The 10,402-nt window shown below is 36.4% G+C and overlaps 2 pseudogenes; both read right to left on the bottom strand.

Moving 5' to 3' along the window:
* LOC122913157 overlaps positions 1–9,995 on the bottom strand; it is a 28,032-nt pseudogene extending 18,037 nt beyond the window's left edge.
* LOC122897343 lies at positions 5,697–5,891 on the bottom strand (annotated as a pseudogene).
* Positions 9,996–10,402: the final 407 nt, after the last annotated feature.

Raw genomic sequence — 10,402 nt, forward strand, 5'->3', positions numbered from 1 at the left:
GTCAATGTGCAGAAACAGTGGCTTTCTTATACATTAATAATGAAAATACAGAAAGGGAAATTAGAGAACCGATTCCATTTACTATAGCACCAAGAGCCATAAGATACCTGGGAATAAACGAAACTAAAGAGGTAAAAGATCTGTACTTGAGGAACTACAGAACACTCATGAAAGAAATTGAAGAAGAGACAAATAGATGGAAGACCATTCCATGCTCTTGGATAGGAAGAATAAACATTGTTAAAATGTCTATACTGCCTAGAGCAATCTATACTTTTAATGCCATTCTGATCAAAATTCCACTGGCATTCTTCAAAGATCTGGAGCAAATAATCCTAAAATTTGTATGGAATCAGAAGAGACCCCGAATCACTAAGGAAATGTTGAAAAACAAAAATAAAGCTGGCGGCATCACCTTACCTGATTTCAAGCTTTATTACAAAGCTGTGATCACCAAGACAGCATGGTACTGGCATAAAAACAGACACATAGAAAAGTGGAACAGAGTAGAGAGCCCAGATATGGACCCTCAAGTCTATGGTCAATTAATCTTTGTCAAAACAGGAAAAAATGTACAGTGGAAAAAAGACAGTCTCTTCAATAAATGGTGCTGGGAAAACTGGACAGCTATATGTAGAAAAATGAAACTCGACCATTCTCTTACACCGTACACAAAGATCAACTCAAAATGGATAAAAGACCTCAACGTGAGACAGGAATCCATCAGAATCTTAGAGGAGAACATAGGCAGTAATCTCTTTGATATCAGCCACAACAACTTCTTTCAAGATACGTCTCCAAAGGCAAAGGAAACAAAAGCGAAAATAAACTTCTGGGAATTCATCAAAATCAAAAGCTTCTGCACAGCAAAGGAAACAGTCAAAAAAACAAAGAGGCAACCCACGGAATGGGAGAAGATATTTGCAAACGACAGTACAGACAAAAAGTTGATATCCAGGATCTATAATGAACTCCTCAAACTCAACCCACACGAAACAGACAAACACATCAAAAAATGGGCAGAAGATATGAACAGACACTTCTCCAATCAAGAAATACAAATGGCTATCAGACACATGAAAAAATGCTCATCATCATTAGCCCTCAGGGAGATTCAAATTAAAACCACATTGAGATATCACCTTACACCAGTTAGAATGGCCAAAATTAACAAAACAGGAAACAACATGTGTTGGAGAGGATGTGGAGAAAGGGGAACCCTCTTACACTGTTGGTGGGAATGCAAGTTGGTGCAGCCTCTTTGGAGAACAGTGTGGAGATTCCTCAAGAAATTAAAAATAGAGCTTCCCTATGACCCTGCAATTGCACTCCTGGGTATTTACCCCAAAGATACAGATGTCGTGAAAAGAAGGGCAATCTGTACCCCAATGTTTATAGCAGCAATGGCCACAGTCGCCAAACTATGGAAAGAACCAAGATGCCCTTCAACGGATGAATGGATAAGGAAGATGTGGTCCATATACACTATGGAGTTTTATGCCTCCATCAGAAAGGATGAATACCCAACTTTTGTAGCAACGTGGACGGGACTGGAAGAGATTATGCTGAGTGAAATAAGTCAAGCAGAGAGAGTTAATTATCATATGGTTTCACTTATTTGTGCAGCATAACAAATAGAATGGAGGAGAAGGGGCATTAGAGAGTAGTAGGGAATTTGGGTAAATTGGAAGGGGAGGTGAACCATGAGAGACTATGGACTCTGAAAAACAGTCTGAGGGGTTTGAAGTGGCGGGGGAGTAGGAGGTTGGGGTACCAGGTGGTGGGTATTATAGAGGGCATGGCTTGCATGGAGCACTGGGTGTGGTGAAAAAATAATGAATAATGTTTTTTCTGAAAATAAATAAATTGGAAACAAAAGTATTTTGACGTTTTATTTATTTATTTTCCCATAGGGAGAGAGAGAATATTGAGCAGACTCCACTGAGCTTAGAGGCTGATTCAAGGTTCATCTCATGACCCTGATGTCATGGCCTGAGCCTAAACTAAGAGTAAGACACCCAAGTCATTGAGCCCCCCAGGTATGTCATGAAAGCCATTCTTTTAAAATCAGAAATAAGACAGGGCACTGACTGGCTCAGTCATTTTGGTGTCCTACTCTTGGTATTGACTCAGGTTATGATTTCATGGGTGGTAGCATTGATTCTTGCTTTGGACTCCTGAACTCACTGGAGAGTCTGCTTGAAGTCTCTATTCCTCTGCCATCCCCCCTACTTTCTCTCTCAAATGTAATTGGATAAATCTTAAAAGATCAGAAACAAGACAAAGATGCACACTTATAACACCTTTATTTTTTTTTATTTTATTTCTTTTCAGTGTTCCAGAATTCATTATTTATGCACCACACCAAGTGCTCCGTGCAATATGTGCCCTCCATAACACCCACCATCAAACTCACCCAACCCCCCACTCTCCTCTCCATAAACTTCAGTTTTTTTTCCTCAGAGTCCACAGTCTCTCATGGTTTGTCTCTCCCTCCAGTTTCCCCCAACTCACTTCTCCTCTCCATCTCCCCATGTCCTCTGTGTTATTCCTTATGCTCCACAAGTAAGTGAAACCATATGTTAATTGACTTTCTCTGCTTGACTTAATTTGCTTAGCATAATCTCTCCCAAACCCATCCATATTGATAATTATTACTCTTGTTTAAAGAGTATTATAAGACCTAGCCACAAAAATTTGGCAAGAAACATAAATAAAAGCCAACCATATTAGAAAGAAAAAAAGTAAAACTGTTGTTATTTACAGAAGGTATGTCATTATATACAGAAATATAGAGAACACTAAGGACTTAACAAAAAACAAATCTTTAAAACTAATTAATAGAGTAAATTTTGCAAGATAGGAAATTAATATAAAATTATTTATTTATTTATTGCATTTGTTTTTCTATACAACAACAAATTATCAGAGAAATTAGGAAAACCATCCACTTTATGCATGTATCAGAAAGAACGCATTTCCAAGAATAAATTTAAACAAGACGTTAAATGGTTTATATCATAAAAAGACTATGGATTCTGAAAAAGAATCTGAGGGGTTGAAGTGGCGGGGTGGTGGGAGGTTGGGGTACCAGGTGGTGGGTATTATGGAGGGCACAGATTGCATGGAGCACTGGGTGTGGTGAAAAATAATGAATACTGTTTTTCTGAAAATAAATAATTTAATTTAAAAAAGTATAAGGCATTCAAAAAAGAAATTAAAGAAGATACAAGAAATGGAAAACTAATCTGTGCTCATGGACTTGAGAAAGTAATGTTAAAATATCCATATTTCTGAAAATAATCTATAGATTCAATGCCATTGTTATCAAATCCAATGCCATTTTTCACAGAAATAAAGAAATACGTACTAACAATGAATCTCTTACATATAACTAATTATTCTTTTTTTTTAAATTTTTAAGTTTTAAATTTCAGTATAGTTAAAAATACAATAAATAAATAAGAATAATCTTAAAATATGTGTTGAACTGGAAAAGACATCACATATCCAAAGTAATCTTGAGAAAGAAGAGCAAAACTGGAGTTGTCTTTATGATTTCAAACTATCTTGCTAATCTCTAGATTTCAAAACTTAATATTAACATAAAACAGACATATAGATCACTGGACAAGTGTAGGGAGTGAAAAATAAGCCCATTCAAAATATTTTCATGTGTCTATTGACTATCTGAATGTCTTTGGGGAAATATCTGCTCAAGGCTTCTGCTGATTTTTAATTGGATTATTTGTGGTTTTTTTGGGAGTATTGAGTTTTTTAAGTTCTTTATATATTTTGGATATTAGTCTTTTATCATATATGTTATTGGAAAATATCTTCTATTCTGTAGGTTGCTTTTTAGTTTTGTTGTGTGTTTCCTTTGTTGTGCAGAATTTTTTTTCTATTTTGAAATGTTTTTTTTTTTAAGATTTTATTTATTCATTTGAGATAAAGAGCACAAGCAGGGGGAAAGGCAGAGGAAGAGGGAGAAGAGTCCCCGCTGAGTTGGGAGCCTGATGTGGTACTCAATCCTACCACAGGATCAGGACCTGAGCCAAATGAAGCCACTTAACTGACTAAGCCACCCATATAACCCTATTTTGAAAAGTTTTTATTCAGACTCCTGTTAATTGACATACAGTGTAATAATAATTTCAGGTATACAATTTAGCAGCTCAATACTTACATAGAATACCTGGTACTCTTCACAAGTGAACTCTTAAGCTTTTTATTTAGTGCCAGTTTTGTTTTGTTTTGTTTTTCCTTTCCTCTGGAGACATAACTAGTAAGAAATTACTACAGTTAATTTCAAAAGAGTTATTGTCTGTATCCTCGAGATTTTATAGTTTAGAGTTTCAGGTCTCACATTTAGGTCTTTAATCTGTTTTGAATTTTTTTTCTGTGTATGGTGTAAGTTAAGTGCCCAGTTTCTTTCTTTAACCATTTCTTAAAAATATTCTTTGAATTTGGTGGGCTCATATTTTATTGAAGATTTTTTAAAACTATGTTCATCAGAAATACTGGCCTGTAGTTTTCTGTTTTGGTGGTGTCTTTTATGGTTTAGTGTCAGTGTGAATGGTTGCCCCATTGAATGAATTAGGAAGTTTACTTCCTCTTCATTTTTTGAATTGTTTGAGAAAAATACATATTAACTTTTCATTTCATGATTTGTAGAATTCACCTGTGACGACTTTGGTCCTAGAGTTTTGTTGGGAGATTTTTTATTACTGATAATATTTCCTTGATAGTAATTGGCTTGTTAAAATATTCTATTTCTTTCTAATTCTGTGATGTTAGGGTATATATGTCTAGGAATTAACCCATTTTTCTATTTATTCATGTTTCCTATAGTCCAATCTGTTGTCATATAGCTCTCTAAAATTGTCTTATGATTGTATTTCTGTGGTATCATTGCTATTTATCCTCTCCCATTTCTGATTTTGCTTATTTGAGTCACTTTTCTCTCCTCCTCCTCCTGGTCCCCTCCAATTCCTTTTCCTCCTTCCCACCCCATCTTTCTTCCTCTTCTTCCTCTCCTCCTCTTTCTTCCTGTTCTTCTTCTTCCCGTTCTTCCCATTCTCCTCCTCCTCCTCCTCCTCCTCCTCCTCCTCCTCCTCCTCCTCCTCTTTCTTCTTCTGTGACACAGGCTAGCAATTAATCAATTTGTTCATTTTTTCAAAGAACAATTACTGCTTTCATTGTTCTGTTCTAGTGTGTGTGTGTGTGTGTGTGTGTGTGTGTATTTTAAGATATATGTATTTATTTATTTGAGAGAAAGAAAGAGAATAGTGGAGAGTAGCAGAGGAAGAGACTCTTAAGGTAGGTTCCCTGCAGAACAGGGGGCCCAACACAGGGATGGATCTCATGACCTATGAAATCATGACTTCAACTGAAGCCAAGAGTCAAGTACTTAATCAACTCAGCCTGTTGTATTGTTTTGTGTGTTTGCTTGTTTGTGTTTTTTCTGTGTTGTTGTTGTTTTTAGTACTTATATCATTAATTTCTACTCAAATCTTTGTTATTTCTTTCCTTCTGCATATTTGGGTTTTGTTATTTCTCTTTTTTCTATATCTTTTGGGTGTAAGATAAGGTGCCCATCTGAGATTTTTCTTGCTTCTTTATTTCTATTTTTAGTTTATTTTTTAATTCTACTTCCAGGATATTTAGCATAGAGTAGTATGTTATTAGTCTCAGCTACACAATACAGTGATTCAGTAATTCTATACATCATTATTCAGTGCCCCTTATGTGTATTCTTAATCTTCTTCACCTATTTCACCATCCCCCATCCACATTCCCTCTGATAAGATTTAGTTTATGTTATTTTTAATTATCAATAATCGCGCCTCGGATAAACCTCATTGGCTACGATACTGCCACTGTGCAAAGCTAGTTTATGTTATTTTTAATATAAATTTTGTTCATTAACACATAGTCAATATTGATTTCAGGAGTAGAGTTCAGTGGTTCATCAGATATATAAAACATATTTATATATATAATTTTTTGACCCAGTGCTGGTCAAAAATAGTGACCTCTTCAATGCGTGTCATCTGTCTAGTCCATGCCCCACGAACTACCTCCATTAACCCTCAGGTATTTTTTTATCATTAAGAGATGCTTATGATTTGTTTCCTTCTTTCCTTTGCCTCCCTTCACATATATTAATCTGATTTCTTTCTTGAATTTCACATAGGAGTGAAATCAGTATTTCTCTTTCTTTGATAAAATTATTTCACCTAGTATAATTCACTGCAGATCAATACAAATTGCTGTAAATGGCAATATTTCATTCTTTTTGATGGCTAAGTAATGCCTCATTGTATGCATGTGTGTGCATATTTGAGAACCTTTATATACATACAAGGAGGAAATATATATATTTTATATTTATTTATATATTTATATAAATTCATATGTGCATTTATTTATTTATTTTCATACCACTTGTTCTTTAGCTATTCATCAGTCAACGGATATTTGGGTATCTCCATAGTTTAGATATTGTTGATAATGCTGTTATAAACATTAGGATGCATGTATCCCTTTAAATCCATACTTTCGGGGCAGCTGGGTGGCTCAGTTGATTAAGTGTCTGCATTTGGTTCAGGTCACGATGTCCTGGGATCAAGCTCTACTTCAGGCTCAGTGAGGAGTCTGCTTCTTTGTGTGTGTGTGTGTGTGTGTGTGTGTGAAATAAATAAATATGATCTTTAAAAATAAATAAAAATAAATAAATCTATAGTATTGTATCTTTTGTGTAAATACCTGGTACTGTAATGGCTGGATAAGGGTCATTCTATTTTTAACACTTTAAGGAACCTCCATATGGTTCTCCAGAGTGGCTGCACCAGTTTGAATTCTTGCCAACAGTGTGAGAGGGTTCCCCTTTCCACACATCCTCAGAAAAACTTGTTTCTTGTGTTGTTAATTTTCCCCATTCTGACAGGTGTCAGGTGCTATAGCATCATGGTTTTGATTTTTATTTCTTTGATGATGAATGATGTTAACTATCTTTTCATGAGTCAGTTAGCCACATGTTTGTCTTCTTCAGAAAATGTGTATTTGTGTCTTCTGCCCATTTCTCAAATGGGTTATTTGTTTTTGAATGTTCAGGTTGATAAATCCTTTAAAGATTTTTCTAAATCTTCAACAGATACATCAATTTCAAATATTTTCTCCCATCCTGTAGGATGTCTTTTAAATTTGTTAATTGTTTTTTCCCCATGCAGATTTTTATATTGATAAAGCAACAGTAGTTACTTTTTGTTTTTGCTTTTCTTGACTCCAGGGATGTGTACAGTGAGAAGTTGCTATGGCTAATGTCAAAGAGGTTTCTTCCTGTGATTTCCTCTAAGATTTTAAAGTTTTCTTCTCTCACATTTCAGTCTTTCATCCATTGTGAATTTAGTTTTGTGTAATGTGTAAGAAAGTGGTCATGCTTCATTCTTCTGCATGTGACTGTTCAATTATTCCAACAACATTTGCTGAAGAGACTGTCTTTTTTTTCCATTAGATATTCTTTCCTACTTTTTTGAAGATTAGTTGACCATATAGTTCTAGGTCCATTACTGGGTTCTCTATTCTATTCCATTGATCTATTCACCTGTATTTCTGCCAGTACCATGCCATTCTGATGACTACAGCTTTGTAGTATAGCTTGAAATCTGGAATTGTGACTTGTTCAGGTTTTATTTTCTTTTTCATGATTACTTTGAACATCTATAATCCTTAGTCTTTCATTACAAATTTTATGATTACTTGTTTTAGCTCTGTAAAGAATGCTGGTTGTGTGTTGATAAGGATTGCATTAAATATATAGACCGTCTTGTATAGTATAGGCATTTTAACAATGGTCTTCCAATCCATGATCATGGAATGCTTTTCCACCACTATGTACTCTTTAATTTCTTTCATAAATGTTCTATAGTTTTCCGAGTAAAGATTTTTTTAACTTTTTTTATTTCTTTTTTCCCTTTTTAAATTTTTTATTTATTTTTAGTGTTGCAGATTTAATTTTTTATACACCACACCAGTGCTCCATGAAATATGTGCCCTCCATAATACCCACAACCCGGCTCCCCCAACCTCCCACCACCCCGCCCCTTCAAAACCTTCCGGTTGTTTTTCAGAGTCCATAGTCTCTCATGGTTCACCTTCCCTCCCAATTTCCCTCAACTCCCTTCTCTTCTCCATATCCCCTTGTCCTCAATGCTATTTGTTATGCTCCACAAATAAGTGAAACCATATGATAATTGACTCTCTCTGCTTGACTTATTTCACTCAGCATAATCTCTTCCAGTCCTGTCCATGTTGATACAGAAGTTGGATAGTCATCCTTTCTGATGGAGGCATAATACTCCATAGTATATATGGACCATTTCTTTATCCATTCATCCATTGAAAGGCTTCTTGGTTTTTTCCACAGTTTGATGACTGTACCTCTTACCTTTTCAGTTAGGTTTGTTACTGTGTATTTTATTTTTTTGGTGCAACTGCAAGTGGGATACAATCCTTGATTTATTGTTATACTGCTTCATCATTGGTATATAGAAATGTAACGGATTTGTGTACATCAATTTTATATCATGTGACTTCACTGAATTCATGAATTTCTTCCAGATTTTTTGTGCATGTGAAGTTTCTGATTTTTGTACATATTTTGTTGTCTGCGAAAAGTAAAATATTGACTTCTTCCTTGCTGATTTTGATGCATTTTACTTATTTTTTTAGTCTGATTGCTGCGGCTACGACTTCCTGTATTATGTTAAATAGTAATGGTGAGAGTGGACATGCCTGTCATGTTCCTGATCATAGGGGAAACACCTTTAGTTTTTCCCCATTGAGGGTATTAGCTGTCAGTCTTTCATATACAACATTCTTGATGTTGAGATATGTTCAATCTATTCTTAATTTATTGAGGTTTCTTTTTATCAATAATATATGCTTTTCCTGCATTTGTTGAATGGATCATAAAAATATTATTATATTATAGTGTGTCACATGGATTGATTTGCAAATATTAAACTACACTTACAGCTCATGAGTAAATCCCACTTGAGGGTGGTGAATAATTATTATCATACTTTTGAATTCAATTTGCTGGTATTTAATTGAGGTTTTTTTTTTTACCCATTGTGCATTAAGAATATTGGCCTATAATTCTCCTTTTTACTGGACTGTTTTTCTGGTTTTAAAATCTAGGTAATTCTGTCCTTTTAGGAGTTTGGAAGTTTCCTTCAATTTCTAATTTCTGGAGCGGTTTAAAAATAATAGGTATTGGACGAGGGCAAAATGGCAGGAAAGGAGGAGACCCTGTTTCAACCAGTTCCCTAAAGTGAGCTAAATATCTACCAGAACACTCTGAATACCTGTGAAATCAGCCTGAGATTTAAGATTATATACTTTTCGAACTCTATGGGGGCAGAAGATATGTTGGAGAAGTAAAGCAGAGTGTGAATGCATAGACTGATATCAGAAGACAAACAGAAGGGGGAGGGAGCACCAGAAGTGACCCATTGGAAAGCAATACCCAAATATGAAAGTGCCTCTGATTGGGAACCAGAATTACCTCAGAGATTAGTTAAAAACACTCAAAAATAGCCAAAGATCTTATGGGGCAACTGATGGAATCAGGTGGTCATGGACATGGGCCTAATCCCAAGGTCTCAGGATGGTTACTACACGTGACTACCTATGCAAGAGCCTGGCAAAGCCTCCAGTCCATGGTCCCTGAACCCCTGGCTTACTGCTGCTTGCACCACACTTGGGCTGGGTACACAACCACCTGCACCTGAGAGAGCTTGGTGTGGGAGTTGGCCAGGGGTCTCTAGCTCTACAGCCTTCCTCGAACAGCGACCAAACCGGCAACTAAAAAACGCGGCATGGTTTCTACTTGAGGTCCCTTGGGACACAGCCTTCTGTGACCTGCACTTTTGCCAGGTGTGAGCACACCCAGCTTGGGTTTGGACCCCATACAGCAGTCCAGACCCCATAGGTCCAGCAATGGCAGTCACCTGGGTTTGGGCTCACCTGAATGAATATCACTCATGATTTTAGTGGCATGGAGGAGCAGAGAAAAGTGAGGTGCTTTAGCGACCACTGAGATGGTAGCTGGGGGTGTGCACCACCTGTGGAAGGTTGCAGTGTTCAGCTGAGTTTGCAAAGGGGGAGTCTGTGTGTTCTGGACCACCCAGACCGAGGAGACTGAGGCTTCTTTCTGAGACAGAGGTCTGGGTAGGGATAGTTTACTTTCCACTAAACCTCTGAAAAGCTGCAAAAATTCACCTAGGGACAAAAACTCCAGAGAACAAAAGCCTGACAAACCAGTTTCCACAGAGCCAAGCCCCTTGATAGGAGGCAGGGTGACTCAGTCCAAGCAGGACTGACTGAAAAACAATGT

This window comes from Neovison vison, chromosome 1 (assembly GCF_020171115.1).
Source record: "Neovison vison isolate M4711 chromosome 1, ASM_NN_V1, whole genome shotgun sequence".
Lineage (NCBI taxonomy): Eukaryota > Metazoa > Chordata > Mammalia > Carnivora > Mustelidae > Neogale > Neogale vison.